Source organism: Pieris napi, chromosome 16 (genome assembly GCF_905475465.1).
Source record: "Pieris napi chromosome 16, ilPieNapi1.2, whole genome shotgun sequence".
Classification (NCBI taxonomy): domain Eukaryota; kingdom Metazoa; phylum Arthropoda; class Insecta; order Lepidoptera; family Pieridae; genus Pieris; species Pieris napi.
The window spans coordinates 429,220-452,340 of NC_062249.1; positions in this window are offsets into that span (position 1 = coordinate 429,220).

Genomic DNA, 23,121 nt, shown 5'->3' on the forward strand with positions numbered 1-23,121 from the left:
AAGGTATACAAGAAGGTCACCAGCCGAACGACCACGACGAAAGCCGTACTGATAATCGCTAATCAGCTGGTGGCCCTCTAGATACCTCAAGAGCTGGCAGTTAACAATGGATTCCATTATTTTGGAGAACAAGGAGGTTATGGCTATTGGGCGATAGTTGGACGGATCAGAGCGATCGCCTTTTTTAGGGATCGGATGTATCGAAGCGGTTTTCCAGCACTTCGGGACAGTGCCAAGCGAGTACAGGTACCGGAAAAGGCGCTTTAAGACCGGAGCCAACTCAGGAGCACAAGTACGCAGCACAATTGGGGGGATACCATCCGGCCCGCTCGACTTATGAATGTCCAAGGAAGATAGTGCTCTGCGAACAGCACGTTGCCGGAATGTGATTTCCGGCATCGAAGAATCACACCGCGAAATGGTCGGAGGTGATCTTCCTCGGTCATCCAAAGTCGAGTTGGACGCGAAGAGACAGCCTAAAAGGTCGGCCTTCTCCTTCGCAGTGTGGGCCAGCGAGTCATCCTCCCTGTGCAGTGGTGGGATAGCGGGCTGACAAAAATTCCCTTGGACAGCTTTGGCGAGAGACCAGAAGGCTCGAGTCCCTGAAGGGAGTTGGGCCAATCTCTCGCCAAATCTGGCAATGTGCTCTGACTTTGCCTTAGTGATTTCCCGTTTGAAGGACCTGGAGGCTGAGTTATATGCTGTTTTAAGTTCGCTGGTATTGGCATCACGAGATTTCGCCGCTTCTGCCCATGCCTTAAAGCATTCTCGCTTTCGACGCGAGGCCGCCTTGCAAGAACGTTTAAACCAGGGCTGAGACTTGCCACCGATCGGCACCGCAGAAAATGGAATAAAGAGTTCCATGCCCTGCAGAACCACTTCGGCGACAGAGGCGGCGACGGAATCTGGAGCTTCCGGCGAAAAGCACATAGGCCCCCAAGGGTAGGACGCAAAGAAAGACCGCATCCCGTCCCAATCTGCTGACTTATAGTGCCAAATACGGCGACAACCCATAAAGCGGGGCCGTGAAGGGCGCGTAGATGGCACAGTACTCCGGACCACACAATGATCTGATGAACCCAATGGCGGGTCAACAGAGACTTGATAGTTCTCCGGATGTGAAGTCAGCAGAAGGTCCAACAAAGAGGGTTTATGACCATCCACATCTGGTATTCGCGTAATCGCAGGGACCATTTGTGTCAGGTCGTAGGCTAAAGCAAAGTCGTGAAAGGATCTTCCCGCGTGATCGGTAGTTTCAGAGCCGAGCCAATCGGCATGGTGGGCGTTAAAATCGCCAAGTATCACGATTTCAGCGGTAGGAACCCTTTCGAGCAGGGAATCTGTAGCCATTTGGATGTGCTCAATGAGTCGGTCAGTTTCGGTATTTCCGCTATGGGACCTATACAGGCATGCGTAGAATCGCGGATGGTCATCGCAGTCTACGCGCAGCCAGAGGTTAGATAGGTCCCTTCCTTCAAGCGTCCCGAGGCGACGAGAACAGATATCCTCTCTGACGTACACGCAAACTCCAGCCCGCGGCACAAATGAATGTTCCAATTTGTACCTCGGGTAGGAGAGGTAGGAAGTATCAACCGGGGAGGAAATCTGAGTCTCGGTAAGAAAGAGCAAGGCCGGCTTCGCAGTCTCTAAATGGTAGTGGACTGCGTTGATATTGGTATTGAGCCCCCTAACATTTGTGAAGTCCACGGCGAGTGTGGACGGGGGTGCCTTTGTAGGATTGCTCCGTTTGCCCCGAGAACGATTAATGCCCCGCACGAAACGCGAGTACAATAAGGCAAACTTATTGCATCACTTCACGCCGGTTTTCTGAGAGACAGTGGTACTGCCCCGGTCGTGCCTGCCCATTTGGCTGAAGCCCGAAGGCAACAACATGGCACTCCCACTAGGAAGGGGTTGACTGATTGCGCTGATGAAATAACCTCTGTCACAGGTTATTTCACCAGTGGGCGATGGGGTCGTCATGTCCCGACGCCGCTATTATAAGATGTATGAAGGATTTTTATAAGGATTGTTATAAGAATAAAATCAGTAGCGTCCTATGACTCGAGTAGAATAGTCTCCTGGTCAACTATTAATCAGATATAGATTTTTATATGCTACTTCTTTTAATACTTGCTTGCTTCCCTACAAATTTTTAGTTTAGTCACTTCATTAGTATCTTATCTATTTCGAAATTTGTTAGACTGTTTCTTCGGACCGTGTTCAGTAATTATTCATTATCCTAACAATTTATTTCTGTCGTGGTTCATAGAACAGAGTTCATTACCCGATGCCTGTATTAATTTGGTATAATATATAATCGACGGGAACAATGAGATTTCATATCGGACTTTCCACGAACGGAAGAAATTTTATTAAAGGAAATAATGGAAGATTATGCACAATAAATGTATTGAATAGAATATTGATTTTTCTAAGTATGAAGAGGATGTTTTACCTTTAAACGTAGGTCCTTATCTTGTTTTCCGATGTAGGGATAACTCATTTACGACTACTATAATATAATCTTGCTTTGACGAACATAATTTAGAATATCGTGTATGTGTGCGTTTCAAGACAAGATATATAAGCAGAAATAACAGAAGAGGAACACTAAAAGGACCATCTCTTAATTTCTAACTAAACTATATTAGTATGAGACACTATGTTTACTGTTTGGTTTTAAAGTCCTGCCATTGTACAACACACAATGTATAAATATTTTTTCGTTTGCGTTAATCTCTGAAACGCTAAACGGATTAAGCTGACAAAATAAAGTTATAAAAATGGAGATAAAGTGTTATATTTTAATAATAATTATCGTCAAACTTCTATCTATGTCAGACAAAGTCGCGGGGACACCTCGTAATAATAAATGTAGTCAGAAATTGAAAAGCGTAAAAGAGCTATAAACTGTCGAGCGTTGACTTTGATCGCATAAATACTGAATACGCCCCCGGAGCCCCGGGCTTCGAAATGTCACTTCCTACATTCTGATAGATCCTGTGAGGGGAGATTACGACTGTCTTGAATTACATAATATTGTTTGAAGATGTGCGAAATATAATAGGTATCTTATTAAATAATAATATTTATTTGCTATTCACAAATGTATATCGTCAGTTTACTCTCACAGCTTTAACCAATTTTGATGTGTGATTGCATCGTAAATTCACAACAAGACCGGACCACTAATTGTGAATTTACGATGGAAACATAAGCACATTATTATTATGTAGGTATATGCACAAAAGCAGCGCAGTTGCATCGAAGTTTGGTGTACAAAGTCGATTTATGTATTATTATTATTAGGTATTATATTTATTATTTTATGTATTATTATTAGGTATTCTCTTAAAATATATGTTGTCATCGAGTTCCCGCGATTTTAACACTGACAATTTGACCATAATATTCAAAACCGCTGTGCAAGTTGTTTAGTGCATCGTTTAATTAGAAAATTATTGCTCTACGGTGAATGCAATTAAACTAACGCAAACGCGTTAAAAAAATAACACTTCTTCCATATTCTATACACACATTTTAACTGAAAATGAAAAGCATGAGCCCTAAGCGAATTTATAGGTGTATAATAGGTTCGACCGCGATGCACTCAAGGCAAGACAATAGGTAATGCCGCAGGAGAGTGCTAGTGCTAATTTTGGTTCCTCATACTTACTGGCGCAACTTAAATAAACCAAACCATTGCATTGGTATGAACTGCAATTACGCTGGCTTTGTTTTTGTGTATAGTTTGTAGGATTTTATTATTATTGTAAAACTGGTTAGAGGGCACAGTTATGATAGAGGGGCAGCCTGAAGGCAGCCTTAGGGGAATGTCCCCGGGTGTTAGTGTCCCCTTCCTTCTATTGGATTTATCCTTCTTTTTCGATCCTCCCAAAATATTCGTCGTGGGTACTGTCATTGGTGGCGTCGCCGTCGATGCAGACTTAGAGGCTGTCCCCGCTATCACCTTTGGTTAACGCTTGCCTGTGAAGATAGGAGAGGTAAATGATTTCCTTGAGAGGCATCTCATCTACCAAGTCGAAGACTCCCGTGTCAACTCACTACAGGCTATTGGAGTGTTCATAGGCGGAGTTTTACATTAGGTACATGTATTGACTGTGTATAATTTTACAGATGAATTTTTGAAATTGATTTAAGTGTTTGAATTATAATGTTCAGCATAAGTTTAGATTTTTTATGATGATATTATTTTTATTTATGTGCGTTGTAAAGTTTTGTTATTTTACAATAATTTTTACTCTTATATAGTCAAGTCTAATCAAAATTTATGTATTTCTATCGGTAACTATAATTATGAACGTCAATATTTAAATATATCGCGAGTCTAAATACATTAAGACAAAGCAGTATTGGCTTCAGCGTGCGACTCTCATCCCTTAGGTCGTAGGTTCGATCCCGCCGGCTGTACACCAATGGACTTTCTTTCTATGTGCGCATATAATATTATCGCGAACGGAGAAGAAGAACAGCGTGATAAAACCGGCCGCCTTAGACCCAAAAAGTTAACGGCGTGTGTCAGGCACAGGAGGCTGATTACCTACTTGCCTATTAGATTGACAAATGATCATGAAGCGGATACAGAAATCTGAGGCCCAGCCCTGCGATTCTGTAACTCACTTTTCGAACTCACACAGCGGTTTTCGCATCGGCGGTCGCTCTCAAATCAGTCGTGAAGCAGTCATTTTATGATTTGGTATTCTGATAAACAATAAACTATAAGCTCCCACCTTTTCAGAATGCCAAATCATAAAATGACTGCTTCACGACTGATTTGAGAGCGACCGCCGATGCGAAAACCGCTGTGTGAGTTCGAAAAGTGTGTTACAGAATCGCAGGGCTGACCTAAAAGGATTGTATTTATTTATTTTTTTAAATACATACATAACGACAGTATTTTGTATTTGTATACAGCTAATACTATTATAGGGACAACTACGGAAGACTAATTCATTTAATTCTTTATCGGATACCTAAAAATAAAACATTTCCTAAAAAGTGCTGTTTTATTTATAATGGTATCTAGTTATTTGAATGAGAACAATGCAGACGAGCCAATTAATTTCGAAAGCCCCTTTCTTATCTCAAAGGCCTAACACCGGGTTTATTTTACACTTCACTTTCGTTCATTTAGTATAATGGAGCTTTGTCTGCCTTAGCAAATAATTAACGACCAATATTATAAATTCTGGTAATTTGATTACTCCCCGCCAGCGTAATGTTTTTTGTGTTCCTTCCTTAAATTGTAAATAGAATTAATTTAAAGAAAATTACACAAACAATATTTTGTTACACCCTCACGTACGTACCACGTGAGGGTGTAACAAAATATCACACTTATCATCACACAACACAGCCGAATTAGGTTTTTATTAAATTCATCAGTTAAAAATTTAATTAATTAGTTCAATGTATTTTATTTATTGTTTTTTCCTTTTCAAATGTTTGAACCTTTTTGTAATACAGTCAAAATCTGTTATAACGTCATCGAAGGAACTATTTGGTTGTAAAAACCGATAGTCGTAACAGCTGATGACGACGTTGTTATTAAGTAGGTACCGAATACTTTTACCCGCCGGGTCTTTTGATTTTGGATAATATAATAAGAGTTTGTTGTTCTAAACGATGTCGTCGTAAACGGATTTAACTGTATTATGTATTCCATCTTTAACTACATCTTTAGTATAATTGTTTTTTGTTATATACAATTTAAGTTAGCTGTACGAAATAAAAAATGGGCGTGTTCTCAGACGCATCTTTTAGCGTTGTCAACACAATCTATTCGATTATCACCTCTATTAAGAACTATATTAAGTTTTTAATTTTAAATCACTATATTAACAATCTGAAGTGCTTTTGTTGAGTGCCACAACCAAAAATAATTTTCGTTGAAGAACACAGTTTTAGTTCCACGTAATCTAGAGACCGGGAGTGGTATTCCTTCCGAGAATAGAGGAAGCCTTGCCAATTGAACTTTCGATCTAATTCCGTCGTATATTTAGATCCGATGAGTGTCTACTGTAATGATCCTTGTCGTTTGCACCTGGGGATAATGTTTTAGCGGTTATTGCGCGTGTAGCAGCAGAATTAACCATCATTAATTTTATCTATATTATACGCGTGTGTTTATCCGTTACGGATTAATATTGACGTTTTTATTCAAAAGGGTAATTAGAATTGCTAAATAAGTAGCTATATTTTGTATTACCTTACATATTGTCTATTACGAAGGCAATTAATTGTGTTGGATATTACCTTGCCGTTAACATTTTGATAGACATTTAGAAAATAAGAGTACGACTGAAGAAGATATTAGTTAGGTCAGAGGGCTTCCACGATGCTCCGTCATCATGTCGTATAACTCACGTAGAACCGGGGATAAATGTAAAGCGATACAGGCACACAAGGCTCGCGAATGCGCTGCCGACCCTTGCTCTTACTCTTAGCGTCGCTAGGATTGTAAGCCAAACGGTTTGATTTCATTCTTCTCTTTGGCTTTGTTAGAGGGGAGAGGAAGAGATCCTTGTAAAATTCGGTTGGAGGAGACCGGTGGCAGGTAATCATGAGCGCATGCAGCAACATTTTGTAGTTATATTTTTAACGTTTATTATTAGTATTTCGTCTAAATTAAAGAGCATAAAGCGTATTTATATTGATAGGACTTTTTTCTATTATGCCCAAGTTGTTATTATGAGTTAGGTATGATAGAGTAAAAGTTACAGCGTTGTATTTGGCAAAATTGTTTGAAGAGTGTTCTCGCTCTGTTAGACAAAGGCTTTAATTTAACTTCCATCTTGTACGTGACTTTTGGAGGGTAGTACTGTAACATTACAGTAACTCAATCATAACCATCTTAGAAATTTGGTTTTTTAAGCGGTCTCGGCTCAGCTTTGATGGAAGGATATAGAGCTAATGAAAAATATTAATAACCTTTTTGCTCTCCAATCGAAGGAATTTCCATAAAACCACGAGAAAACTATATCATTAAATACCATACCATAACAAAGCAATATTATGTCAAATGTATACTCTAGAAGCAAAACAAATATGCCATAGGAAGAGAGTTGTTCGACGCACAACTAAGCTTTATTTAAGGCAGTTTTTGGCGCGCACCACCAATATGTGGAACCAACTATCCACTGAAGTATTTAAAAAAAATCGATTAGCGTCCTTAAAAAAAAAGCGTACTAATTCTTAGAAGGCCGACAACGCACTCGCGAACCCTCTGGCATTGAGAGTGTCCATGGGCGTATCACTTAACATCAGACGAGCATCCTAGTCGTTTCTTCTATAAAAAACCTCTAATGATATCTAAAAATAATTTCATTTAACTTCAGTTGAGACTAAAACTAAAATATACGGCTCAATTAAAGCGTCAATGAAACAATATAAAATCTTGTCTTTTTATGTTGTTCAGTTAACTGAGTCACTAGTAGTTTTTAACCTGTAGTTAAGACGTGCTGCGAATACACCACACGTGTCTAGACTCAGTATATTCAATTTAAGCCTATCAGCGACATGATTTCTATCTATATTGATATGTTTAATTTGGCAACAGTCTCCAGTATAGTCTCTTGTTCTGGGCAGATACTCGTCGCAGCCAGAGGTGTCCGTTTACTCTTTGACATTGAGCAGCCATCTTAACATTGGCTTTCTTAAATATAAAATTAAAGTATGGGACCCAGACCACACTGATTGCATTGCAAAATATTATAATTACTTATTCAAATTTAATAGAAAATGTTTTCTATTAATATTTAACATGTACGCAGAAATGTATCTCAATTTTCAACGTAGATTTCAAGCATGATTCAGATACAGATATCGAATACAATTACAAAAAGGCGGGAGGAATAGACAACGAATGAATAATGCATTGCACGTATACAGACCATAGAGTCCACAGAGTATAGAGAAGGGAGTTATCATAATTTGAGGGTTCGGCCATTTCGCGAGCCGTGTCTTCGTGACTCGCGCAACCATTGTGCTTTTGCTTTATGACATTTGTAACATACGAGAGGGTATTGAATATATGCTGTATGAATAGAATTGAAAGATTATAGAAACTTTTATTGAATAGTATACCATAGTAATGAAAATTTAGTCTGACCCATAGAATTTCAATCATAATCTGTTAAAACTGTGCCAACGTTTCGCGCGCTTTCTTATATAGGGGTGAGTTTCTTAAGTGACAATAGTTGTGTTTCTAGTGCAAACGATTTCCCCGTACATACCTACTTGATATAGAGTTCAGATACTGGTGAACTTGGGCGACATTGCGTACCTGTTGTTTCAGGCCATCTTTTAATTGAAATTGGAATGATTTTCATTTTCTACAAAAAAAAAACATGTCTAAAAGAACTCTTTATTTTTATCAATATTTTTAACGACTATTTTTATTTAAATAAGTGAGCTTTGTGCTCTTATATTTAAGGGTGAAATATGGAGCGTTTGTTTAGTAATGAAACAGTGTAATTTGTTGCGTTGCCATAAAACAAGATTATTTGTGTTCGTAAGAACACTAGAGCCTGTTGTGTGTTAGCCTAGTGGCATCAGCATGCCACTAGGCTAACACACAACTGCATGGTCGTAGGTTCGATCCCCGGCAGTGCACCAATGGACTTTTTTTATATGTGCGCATTTAACATTCACTCGAACGGTGAAAGAAAACATCGTCGACGGTGTGCGTCAGGCACAGGAGGCTGATCACCTACTTGCCTATTAGATTAACAAATGATCATGAAACAGATACAGAAATCTGAGACCCAGACCTAAAAAAGGTTGTAGCGGCACTGATTATTATTATAATTATTAAGAACAGTACTGATCACCTTGTAAAAAAAAATCTTACTGAAACAGACCAGGCTCCTACCATATACCTGCTATATGGCTATGCCCTACTGGGAGGTTAAGGGATTTTAAAACAAAACTTCATCCATGGCAACCAAGCGTATGTTTCTCAAAGTACATCGTTGTAGTTAAGTACCTGAAGTAATTATTTCTATGCATACGCTTATAAGCACTTTGCAACTTTATCAATCTAACTTGCTATCTAACTATCTAACAGTTAGGATCCTCGTTAATTATACGTAGTTACTTGGAATAATTCGACAGTCTCTAACGAGTCAGTGTTGTACGTTAAATCACTGGTAGTTTAAAATTTAACCTAAAAACTTAAATGATATAGCTTAAGCTAAAACAATTCGTGGTAGGTAGTGATATATGTAGTGATTTCATATAAAACAAATATGTAAAATTAAGGTGTAGTTTTATTTCATTGTTTATGTTAAAGTTAGTTATTTACTACTTTTTAATAATTTTAAAAAAGTATTGTTAAGTGCACCCAATCCGCTGTTTTTAAAAAAAATACTAGTAAAATCTATATTTGGAAATATAATGTTTTTTGGAATTATTATATTTTAATTTTTTGTTACATTTTATATATTTTAGTTTACCATCATTTAGAACAGATAGATTGTAACATATACTGTTGATATAGCATTATATAGGATGGTGAACTTTAATAAATATACCTATAGTCAGAATTCTAAATACCAAAGCACAAAAAATTTAAACGGTTCTAGGGGTGATGAACAATCACATTGCAAGTCTAAAGTACGCAAGCAATACTACGATATAAGGCCTAGATAATAAGACATAGTTGTCCGTTATTATCAGGATGGCCGTAGCCCGAGTATGAGTAGCCACTAGAGTTTACAAAGTTACGTACTGGAGCCAAACGCTGACTTGGCTAGAATTAAATTTATACAAGCCACAAGGCTCGGAAGCGCAGCCGTTTGCAATTTCCGGCCTTCACTCGCAACCCTCCAACTATTAATATTCACTTATTTTAGCACAAATTGTTCTTCACTTGTTCAATCGCCGTAGCGTTTTACTGAAAACTTTTATAAACGCGAGATTGAAGTGAAGTTTGGTGCTCAACAGTTAACAATAAATCCTGTCAAATTTGTTTTATCTCGTTTATTTAATAAAACTATTTATACATTTTTGTAATCTATATATATATATATATAAATAATTAAATTGTGACTGGTTATAAAATAATAATGTGAAAACATAATTTAAAAAAAAATTAAAGAACAAACGGGCAGTGGGTTAACTTGATGATAAGTGATACCGCTGCCCATGGACACTCTCAATTCCAGAGTGTTGCCGGGAATTATTACAAGTTCCCAGTTCGTATACATTTAAATAAGGACACCGTGGATCTTGATTGAAATCACTCTTCATGCTGCACTTTAAATCAATCGTTAACTTTGAGTCACACGTTTTGAAAAAATATATATAAGATAAGAATTATTATTATTACTATATAGATTAAGAATATTGTAAATACTCTATATTTGTGTGTTATTATATATTATGAAAACACCAATAGAAATATAGAATGATAAGAAATAATTTGAGTAAATTGTAAGAAGCAATACAAATTCAAATGCCTTTCTATACGAAAACAAACAAGTACAGCCCCTGTTTTGATTTTTCTGTTTTGACAGCAATAATAACTCTGGACGTGTACAACAAACACAACTCAATGAATTATTGAGCCTCCCCTGCAGATAATAAGGGCATTCTAAACATTTAATTACGAACAACCCTTCTGTTCCGCCCCTCACAGATTCCTCGTCGCCTCTGCAGGAATTCCTACTAATTACCAGCTGTAGGGGAGTGACAGTCGCTTTTTATACGATAGTGGGAAATCGGTAGTTACGACTGAGGTGTGAAACTGAAAAGATTCGTGTTGTACGTCGAAGCATTTATACTAATTTAATAGATTAACATTAGTGAGTTGCTGATGGCCTGGTCTAATACTTGGTTAAATCAATATTTGAATGAAGCCTCGCATTTGATATAATATACTAAATGATAATGTTTCAGACTAGGAACGTATGAAAAGTTCATCACTTTCTGCCACGTACTAAATTTCTAAGTAATTTACAATATAACAAAATATATGTGCGTTTATTTGCATAAATTTTCATTAGATAATAAGTAATGAACTGTAGGAATAAGGTTTCCCTTATTCATAAAAATGATAGATTTATTTTCGTCAAACCTTAAACAAAATTTCACAGACACGAAGAAACCCTTAAGTTCAAATGAATAAAACTCAAAGTTATGCATTCGAAAATAGTTTTATACTGAAGAAAGTTTGTTATTGTATATGTCTTTATTTGAAGGTGCCCGTTGGCGTTGCGTTTAAACAATACAAGGAAAGCAGTAAAATGTTATAAACATACACAAACCTGCACGAGAAAATATTTCTTTAATCAGTCATGTACTTTCATACATCCGATACGATCCTTTTATTCTAGAGAATCCTTTTTGGTCACAATCTCTATTCACTCACATACATTTTATATATATGCATTAATTGGTGTGATAGTCTTTGAAACAATTAGTCAAAAATAGTATGACGAGTTTCGCTACTAAGAAAATACATTCAGCCCATTTAAATATGAAGTGTGGATAAAGGCAAGCTGTAGTTCCCTCCGCTGTCTAGTAAAACAACCTTAAATTATATATAAGTACATTGAGAGTTGGTTGCACTTTAAATGCAAACGGGTACCTTAATTTTTTATTTAAGATTACCTAAAGTATTAAAACGAAATGAAGAATTTTATTCCGACTCCACGAACCTATACTAACAAATTTTAAGAAGGGGAGAAAGTCGTTTACGACATCGTAACATCTAAAACCCTTTCATTTTATCCCATCACTTAATTCAGTGTTTGTTCTAGGGCCATAAAATTTACAACTTGTCCCGATAAGAGCCCCCAGAACGGGACAGACGAACAAACAACTGTCGGTGTTTAATTTATCATCCCATAAATAAATATACGTAATTTCTCAACCAAAGTATAGCTAAACACGTGTTGGCCTCTAGAGAATTTTAAAACTATTATAGAAGTTCATGATAATCATGAAATATTGATTGTATCACTATATGTAAAACGCTGTCTGCGACGTATATGAAAAGAAAAATCATATAACATTTGCCTCATAAAACCGCAATATGTATATTATATATATATATATTATATATGTTTGTTAATATAACAATAATTCAAATTAATAACGGATAACATAATCTTCATATCAGCTGTAATAAAAAAATATTGTTATATTATAATACTACTGAATTTGAAAAATTGTGGGCCCTATTTCATTCTTCCCTCTTGTTTTGTACCCTTAGTATTAGTATCATTTCTTAGATTTATTGCAACGCTACTAATTCATTAAAATTTCAATAAAATATAAATTTAAAAACATACGTAGTGCAACTATCAGCCCTACATTTTAGAAGACATTTTTTACATTCTAGAAAATAATGTGACAAAATAAACACAGCAAACTGAACATTAATTCAATTCTTATGCAATACGTGGAATATTAATGAAAATTATGCGTTCCAACCCACACAGTCGGCTGTGTATTTAATTTTGATAATTGCCAAAATGAATGTTGTAGCTGTTGCTTTTGTGAATTTATAATGACTGTTAGTGAAGCTAATATCATTGTTCGTTTATTTAAATTAGAGTAAACGTTGAAATTAACTGAAATAATATTATAAACAATTTGTATAGCTTATTGGTAATTATTATACAGTTATATTAAAGTATATAGTATAAATAAAATAGCGTGTATTTGAGAACTATAATCAGGATAACATAATAATCTAATAATAGCTAATATTAGTACTAAATCTCCGACGGAGTGAGGGCCTCCAAATTCTTCTATTGTCTCTCATCTTCGCTACTATTTTCCGATCTTTCCCCGCTATCTATTTTATTTCATCTTACCATTTCTAGTGTGCGTACTCTCTTCTTCCCACTGGGCCATTTGAAGTAAGCGTATATCCGTCAAGATAGATATTCATTTCGTACTTGATGTTACCTAGGGATCTAAGAATTAATTACGCAATTTCCAACAGCAAACGTAATACGATAAGTGTGTATGAAACATTGGAATGGAGCAAATACATTTATATGCCTACTTCACTGCCCATTTTCAAAGATAAGCGAACCTTTTGATCGCACATTTTATGAGAAATTAAATCCATACACGGTGCGTCTGGTACTACACCGACGAGGCATTTCTATAAAAACACCTTTCAAGCAAATCCAAAACATATGCATGGATTTATTAAGTAAAACATTAAGATATTGGCGTTGCGACGTAGACTAATAAATAGCGGTGAATTACGGCGTGTAGACAGACATACAAAACGACAACGGCGTTTAAACCGAGCTTTCCTATCGATTCGCGTGTCACTGCGCATCGTCTTATTTTGCATCGAGTTCATTGTTGTATTTTATTGAATTGTTCAAGGCTTTGGGTTTTTGTTTTGTTTTATAAATATCAGCAGATATCAATGTCACAGAGCAAACAAGTTTTTTTTAAAGAAAAAAAAGTTTTTTTTGCAACACTCCATATTCTGTTCTCAAAGCGTACAGATAATAAATATAAATATATTATGTTGTTACTATTGTTACGACTTAACCGTACGAGTTCCAACCTATTAAAAAAAATATTTGTACGGTGAAGAAAAACATTTCAGACACAGGAGTTATTAATAATACAACGAAATGTATAAATGGAATAATATAAATCTAAGGATAAGAACCAGCCACGTTATTACAACTTAGTTAAGTGGAAATTTAATCATTATTTTATTTCACTTTGTTTTACAATATTGCAAAATTTTTTAAAACAGAAGGCAACAACAAACATTTTTTGAAGTGATACTTCATTTGGCGCGTTAGGAAAAATGATGAGAATAAATTTATACGTCACAAAAAACCGACACCCTGCAGTTAGCACAGTCAACATTTTAAAATAAAAAATGTCAATTTCTTTAATTATGAAGAAATATTCTTTTATGATATTTAAATAAACTTTATTTAACTAGATAATGCGTTATAACAAAACTTTCAATGTATGAAATACCTGTTTTCTATTGTTAGTGTCGATTTTTCTACAAACGTCGAATAAGGCGAAATTTAAAAAGATTTTTATCTTGTTACGCCAAAGAAGTATAACTTCTAACGCGTATACATAAGTACACACACATGTTTTTTTTAACTATGTATAATGTATATATTAAGCTATATTGATAAGTTTATATCATTTCGTGACTAATTCTGGTATTAACTTTATTCTCGGACATTTTGTCGAAGCTGTAAGCAGAAACGTTATTTTTAAAAGTGATTCAGATCGAATGGCGTGAAGATGAATCAATTAGGGAATTAGTTGGGTAAATAATATTATTCCTGACACTATAATTATTATGAATTAAAGTCTCAACGTGTGCCAAGTTTCATTATGGGTTGCCTTTAAATGATTCATAGCTGATGCCCTCGACTTTGTCTGGAAATTAGGTTTCACTTACATTATCTATATATATATAAAAATTATGTTGGTTTTTGAAGCGTGCTGAAATTTTGGCATGATATATTTAATTTATCATTTTTTTTTTTGTATTTTTTTTTTTCATTTTTTTCTCACAAGTATTGCAAAATTAAACTTATATGAAATGTATTCTTCATTTTGTTTCTCATTTCTCAACCATTAAATCACAATGTGCCACAGCGAAGCGTGGCAGGGAACAGCTAGTTTCTAATACTTTTACTCTTAAGTGTATTTGAAATTCGCAGTATGAGAGAGCAGTGTTGGCAGTGGATACCTGGCTTCGTAGGTTCGGTCCCCAGCTATGCACCATTAGACTGTCTTTCTATGTGCGCATTTAACATAGGCTTCTACGGTGAAGGAAAACATCGTGAGGAAACCGGAAAGCCTTAGACCCAAAAAGTCGATGTGGGGTAGGTACAGGAAGCAAATCACCTTGCCTATTAGATTGACAAATGATCATGAAACACATCAAATCTGAGGCCCAGGAAAAGGTTGTAGCGCCTTTTATTTATTTTTTATTATTCTATTGTATCTATACGCATTTGATTGTGGCTTTCATTCGAAATCCCTTTGTAACTGTAACTTTTCCCTTTTAACTGACGCATTCGAACTCACCAACATTGAAACACGAAATGTCAAAATCTCAATTGATTGGCGCTAGAACTGTGTCATAAATATTCGTACATTTTACCAAATATACATTCGTTTTCGAATAATTGAACGGAAATAACGGAACCAGCTTCCCACTGAAATATTTTCGTTCCAATTGGACTTAGGGTCCTTTAAGAAAAGAACGTACCAATTTTTAAAATTCCGGCAACGCATTCGCGAGCATTGAGATTGTCCATGGGCGTCGGTAACACTTAACATCGGATGAGACACCTGCCCGTTTGCCCTCTGTTCTAAAAAAAATGATTTAATGTTACAGTATTAGCCTAGTGTCTAAAGCTGTGATACTTGTACCATAAAGGAGATGAGGGTGGAACAGAGTAATTTAGTCATTGATCCAGTGTGCCAGGCTGGGTTCGGGACCAATATAATACCATAAGAAAAAATATTTTTTATAATTATTTGTAATTTGTTCTATGAAAAAATATTCACTATGCTTGTGCCGAGGGGTCAATGCCCTATGAAGTTGACAGCCTCTTGCAATATTTTCATTCAGTATTCAATATCGGTGCAAAGTTATGGAGGATTTTATTTTAAATCTTATCCCCATAATCTTAAAATAGTGCTTCTCAGTTAAATTGCAGTAAGGCTGGTTCATTTTAAACACTAGTACACACAGTGTATTGATAATATGATATATCTATGTATTCTCTAATACTTTTATACGTCATAACAATGCTTTATGTTCTAGTAGTTTGTCCCTGCTTCGTACGGTTGCACACTTTTCTTAATTATAGGGAAATACTTTTAGAGGTGGGAAGACTGACTTTATTTAGCAGTAGCTAGTAGCAATTTAGTTTTTTCTTTAAGATCGTCGTTTGTATTTTCTTCTTTTTTTATCCATTAATCTACTTTTGTTTTCTGTTTTATATATTTTTTTAATCAATGTAATCTGTTTTGGTTTTATATTACCTAAGTGTTTTCTTTTATAGTATGTAGCTTTAAGATTTGCTTGCTTATAAATAAATATAACCAGTTATTTACCCAATGCGGTACAATAATGTTCTCTGGCGTCTTATCTCTATTGGGACTTATGTAAGCAAGATATTTTATAGGGCATACGGCATACCCTAACCTAACCTAACATGACCCGTGAATTACAAGACCTGAATCGGACATTATAAAGATAAAGGCTGGTTACTATTGCTTTATATAGACAAACAGTCTACAACAAGTTTAATTCTAAAGAACCATATGTCTCCGTCGATATTATTTGAGTTATAAATCGTGTAAGCTGGCTTTATAGCGTCTGTACCACTCGACTCACCTTTGACGAGTCGCTGTCTTCGATGTTTCGAGCACTTGGTCTTGCCTTTGAGGTGATACCTTGTCAAGTGTGTACTTTATAATATGTCTGCTTATTAATGTTTCATTGTTAACGGTGATTTAAAGTGCAAATGTAAAACAATTAAGGCCTATCATTTTAAACACCTGCTAGTTCCGGATATGTTGACTCAGTCAAAACTATTCATGTTTAATTTTGCACTATAAAGTAGTTAAGACAAGAGCGTAACAAATATTAAAAGGCTGGCAACGGACTCGCATTGCTCTGAACTGCAATAGGCATCTTGTCAACGGTTATGATATCTCTGGTCTCAGACGGACGTCATATTATGAAACTAGTAACTACTCTAAAATATGGGAAGCGGTTTCGATGGTCACTAGTCATTGACACTAGGGAGATTCTATTGTTAGCATCTAATCGACTATTCATACCACAGCAGATACTACTTTTCCTATGGATAGGAAATGATATGCTTTGGTATATTCAATGGAGATTTTTTATTTGCAAACTATCTTTGCGTGAGAGTTTTAGAGTAATAAAATGACGCAGGTTTAACTAAATTATGGGGTCATAACAGTTAATAGTTTTAAATAGTGTGGGTTGGCGATAAAAGACAATATTGTGTAGTTTGAAAGAAAAATGAGTTTACAGCAAGCAAATTAAAATTAGATGATTAAACAAAACTTCTTTCTTTACGTGACATTCGTACAACAACCACACCACAAACATACGAGTAGCTTTAAACCTGCCTAAGGCTGTATTGGCATTAATCTGCTCAATTTTAAGCCATAAATCTAATTTATATTTCTATATTATTAATACCAGAATAGATAGATAGAGACGATTGTCCGTCCCATTAGAGAAGCTTTGCCCAATTTACTCTAAAAGTTTTTATTAGTTCGTATAGTTTACAGATTTCACCAACGTACTGTATAAGACACCAGGCATACATTTTTTATTGTCCCTCGACGATCAAACATCCATCATCTTTCCATTCATACATCAAAAGTTTATGAGCAATTAATAACTCTAGCACATGGTCGCATTCCCCATGTCATCGCTCATTTGCCCATTACGTTTTTATAAGGACTGCTTCAGTTGGGGAGAAAGGTTATTGCTATTTGTTTAAATAAAAAAGAGTCTAATTTGGTACTGCGTCACTAGTTTAATGAAGCATTTGTACGTCATTTATTTTAAAAGATTTTTGTGTATATAACTTCTTCAGAGACATTTCATACCAACATAAAGTTCTTTACAAACATAACCAAAAGTTAACTTTGATCTAGTTATAGTTGAACCATGCGCATATGATTAACAATTCTTTATTAGAGGAGGATATAGTATGTTCCGCTGTTTCGCTGCGCTATCGTTGGCTTTTAGTAATTCGGTCACCATCTGTTTCTGGCGAGAAGCCAAGATTAATCAGGAGCTAATAGCCTATTATGTGTCTTCGTACATGGAAGCCAAGTGCTTAATTTTTATCTGCATACAAGGAACATTATCGTTATAAATTTGTGCATCCATTAAACACGAACAGTTCTTCTCTATATTTTTATAGGATACAAAATAAATAGAATGCAAACGAGGACGCCCAAAAAGTGCAATCATCGTAGCCCATGAACACAAGTTTTTGTGAATGTGTTGCCGGCCTTTGAGGGGGATAGTCGGAAGAGAGATGCTCTTTTCTGAACTGTTGGAGGTCGTATCCTCTGAGAAATCCAATATCGGGAGTCGATTCCACAGTTCGCTAGTTCACAAAAGAAAATTTCCTGTGAAGCGGAACGTGGTGAACTCCAGCCATCAAGGTGATGTGGGTGAAATCTGAAGTTAATAGGTAGGGCTCGTACGGCGATGAAACAACGATCAACCCAAACAACTCTTCAGAACTACCTCCATAGTACACTGTGATATTCATACTCATTCATACTAATAAATTATAATAATTTAGTTGTGCAAATACCCTCAGGTATTATGAGCTTTTTTGTATATTTGAATTTGAATGATTTAAATTTTTGAGCATAATAAAATGTTTTGACACATTTCATTCCTCTCACACAATGAAACTTTAAACAGACACAAATTTTAGCTTAATACTAATTTCCTTAAAAAGATAGGAGGTATAGAAATCTCGTCCGTATTGCGAATTACCATACATGGTTGAGCCGTTACATGCCGTTTATGAAGCTTGTAAAAGGATAGTTCGAGACCACATCATAAATTGATGCTATTTATGAAAAGACACTTGAGTTTCTTGACACTGATCGCACCAGTAACATGCTTGTAAACATCAGACGATCGTGTATTCGAATACATCTAGAGAAAAAGCCGCAGAGTTGCGATAGTTGGAGCTGATTACGAGTACCAATAAATATGATAACACAGTAATATTACGAATTATTATTAAAATGAAGGTTAAGAATATTGTAAATACTGTTTCTTTTCAATCAAGTATACACTATTTACAATTTTATTAACTTACAAAGTAAAACATTACATAAACATTAAAAAAACCTAATTTAAAAAGTTTTGCCACCTTTAACGCTGGCAGCATTTCCTCGCTGTATTGCGATAGGTACTTATTCGTTAATTAGTTTTTAAGTTATAATAATCTTATAACACACCTTACTTAGAGTTGGAGATGCTCCTGGGACCTATCATGTAGATTGTAGTTACACATTACACTCACTTGCACCCACACCCACTCAAATATTCACGCGTGTTACGCGTCACGTAAAAACGTGCTTTTTGTTTTAAGAAAATTGGGAGAAGATATTGTAAAAAGTTTAAAAGGAATTGTAATTGACAAAACAAAAAAAAAATTTTTAATGGAAATATCTATTAAGTTTGTTATGGAAAAGCTGGGAGCCCTGACATAGGTATTTTTTACTTTAAAGGGTTCCCAAATATTATACATTGTTGCATTATTACAATGGAGAAATAAATTTTTATTTATTTGTGTTTTAGTAAATAAATTCGTTTTATTATTTAAAATAATGTATACTCAAATATAAACTTTAAATACATTAACGGAAGTTCACGAGTCCTTACAAAACTATTTTAAGATTTATCGACGTCACCAAACGCCGATAGTTTTTAAGCCGATAGCCAAAATTATTTTCTAAGAATATTTATTTGTTCAAATATTGTAAGAGACACCTCGGGAATAAAGTGATAATTTCCTAAGTAACCCTGTTAATATTGGAGTCCCTGTTATACTAAACCATGCTCAAAACCTTAATTGTTATCTATGGGGTCCCAAATCTTTAGTTTGACATTACCGTACCAGTTTTTTATGCCGACCGTAGATTGCAGCAGTGACGTCACAGATCAGCAATCCAAATTAGTACTGATATGAGGTTTGCAGCAAAAAGCTTCGCTTTGTCTAATCGTAAGGGCTTAGACATAAAAATTAACCGGCTGAAGTCTGACATTAAACTATGTTTGTAATCTAATAAATAAATACAATCATAACTCATAGAACATAATCTAATAAATAAAAATGTATTGCAAAAATAATCTTAAAACTCCGAGACGGCTGCACCAATGCTAGTATTTTTTTAAATTTATTCTTTGAACTGTGAGAAAGGATTTTATAGCCTAAAAAAGGCTTTCATACAAAAAATCATATTTTAAAGTTAGCTAGTAAGCAATAATTACCCTCCGAAGTGAGTCTTGTAGTAATAATTGATTTTGTCCAATAAGATCGGTGCTAAACCAAATCAACACAAAGCGTAAAAATCTTTATATATGTTTGTTTATAAATAAATATTTCTGAAATGGCATTTCTTAAGCAAAATACTCTCAAGTCATCACTGCTGTAAATCATTCTAAATGTCATGAACATAATATTATAATATGCTTTAATATCTTATAAAACGTTTGTGTTTATTTAGTAGTTTAATACAAGAATAAATATGATTACTTGTAATTTGTAATAGAAGTAATTACACTAATTGAAATTGTTACACGTTTTTAAACAGAGTTATTATAAACGCAGTCTTAGTGCAGGAATGTTAATACCCGTGCTAGGTATTTATTGGAACCTGTCTGATTATTCTGGATAGATAAATTAATTTATTAAGACCACCTCGCAATTATTTCATTACTTATATCTTTTTAGTTATATAGAATTACCTCATGAAAGTTTTAGTAACTTTTTCTTATTATTACTTTGTTTAACGTAACCAATCGATGGCTTAGAGGTTACAGGTCTAGGTTCGATTCTCGCAGACACAATAACATCGTGGGTTTAGACATGAATGCTGTTCTTCTAATTAAATGACTATCGTCTCCAGCGATTGGACGCTAAGGTATACAAGTCCTACGGATCTTTGGTTTACTTATAATGTTGTTTTAAATAGTCAACATATAAAATAACGAAACTCCATATATTGTACAAATACTTTAGCAATATATTGTGAACAGAATAGGTCGCCACCGCAATTCAACTTTAGATGGACTCGTCTAGGCGTCGGCAAGTAATTGTCGGCTAAACGGAGCCAGCTTGCGACGTTTTTGTCTCCAACGCCTTAAATGAACACGTGTGTGACAGCCTATACTTTTACAGAGCTTTTTACTTCTTATAATATCTAAGCCGCCAGACATTAATATAAGATAAGGTAGTAAGGGGGTACGCTAGGCAATTTCTACTTGCCTACGTTGGCACTACACATTTAGATTTTTTAAACATTTTCATCATTATTTGGAAAGACAATATTATTCTAGTAATTTTAAAAGGAGTTAGTGTGTTTTGATATGTAAATAATGTGATAATTATATTATATAACTATTTGACTTATACTAGTTATAATGAGAACGTTGCTGAGATATCAGCCGCTTTTGCGTCAAGAAATATATCAGAACAATATTATTTATTTTTTCATAGAGCCTACTTTCTTGAATAAAAATGTGTTCAAAGTCTTAATCGACAAAGTGAACTGTTAGTTAGGTTGAGCGAAAGGCTTACAAAGGAGTCATGTTTTCCACCGCTTCGGTATCTTTAAATTAATTGGATTAGTCAGGGATACACTTATAATAGAGGACACATTTCAAATAAAATATATATTTTTATATAATTCTTTAATTCTAATAATTCTTATAATACTTGTTACTTTATTCTAATAATAAATAACCTTCTTCTATCAAACCTCACTAAAGAAATTAATAAAAACCATATCTTATTCATTTCTTTATGATCGTGATGATGAAGGGACTTTCAAAGAGTGCGCTACTGTTTTAATTATTCGCAAAGGCTGCTTGAATCTTCTAAGCTAATCAATTAGTACTCAATACAGCAAAAAGCCGAGCAATAAATACCAATTAACCAAGCTCGATCTCTGTACGTGATTGTACTACCAACAGTGATCCATAGCGAGAACGGTCAGGATTAGTCGCGGGTGAGTTTTTGTAGCAATCTGTCGACATGTCGCTACCTTTATAGATGTATGTGTTACTGGGAATTGCTACTACTTTCTTTTAGTAGCTTTATCAAAGGTTTATAACGCTGTATTGTAACCTCGCCTTTTTAGTCACTCTGTTTTTGCTTTCATCATAATTTTCTGCTATAAACAGAGAGCTTTATAAAAAATGCAAGGAATGCTTAATGAAACGCATTTAAAATATTTTCTCAGATAGCTCACGATGGACATAGACTTCCATACACACTTTTGTCCTTATTTTACTAATATTCAAAGATGTAATTAACAAACATTTGAGATGTTTAAACTAATTTTGGTTCTCTTTGGATGGTAGGTCATGGATACAAATCCAAAGATGATAATTAAATATTTGGACAGGTGCCTACACTAGGAGGCTAGAAAACTCTTAAATAATTAAAACTCCACCTGAATATCTCGAAACGTCTATATCTTTTACACAGTAATCAGCACTAATTTAATACTAATTTTCTACTGCTTACGCCTCCATATATTTGTTAGACCGCCTTGACATCACATCACATCAGAAGCAGTGAAGTGTGCGGTGTCAGGCCCACCTATGAATTTGCATATTCAGGCCTCATTACGAGCTGAAACGGGTATAAAACAGCAGTGCAAGATCCTAGGAAGGCACATCACAATAACCGTGTAATCAACAAACATCCAAGCAACATGAAGGTACTAGTTCTGTTGGTTGTACTGAGCGTAGCAATCGCGGCAGAGGCCCAAGGTTTCTACTGCGGGAGGCGGTTGGCTATAGCTCTGGCTATGCTGTGTGAGGGAAGCGAAGACAAGCGTGCCGACTTGTCAGTCTATGGATCTATGGGGCACGAGAGAGCTGGCCATCAAGGGGACTGGTCCGCCTGGCCTTCTGTGTCTCAACACTGGCTGCACGCAAATCGGGCGCACAGCCTTGGACGCCCCAAAAGACAGGTCGTGATGGAGTGCTGCATGAAACCCTGCTCGGAAGACGAACTTATGGCCTACTGCTAAGTTAGAATACGGTTTTATAATATATGTTATATTTGATTGTTGAATAAATGATATTGTTACATGTACTTTCGCTTTTTCGTAAATAAAATGCATTTTTTTATTCACACCATTTTAGAATATTACATTTACAAATTATTTTGTATTTAAAATATCACATATTTAGGGACCTGGGTACTCACTTTGTAAAAAGTTATTAGGCTACATTTTGTAATACATAACTACTATAACAATTTTTGAGAATTAAATTGATTTGATTTATTGTTTCTTCATTCCGCATTTGAA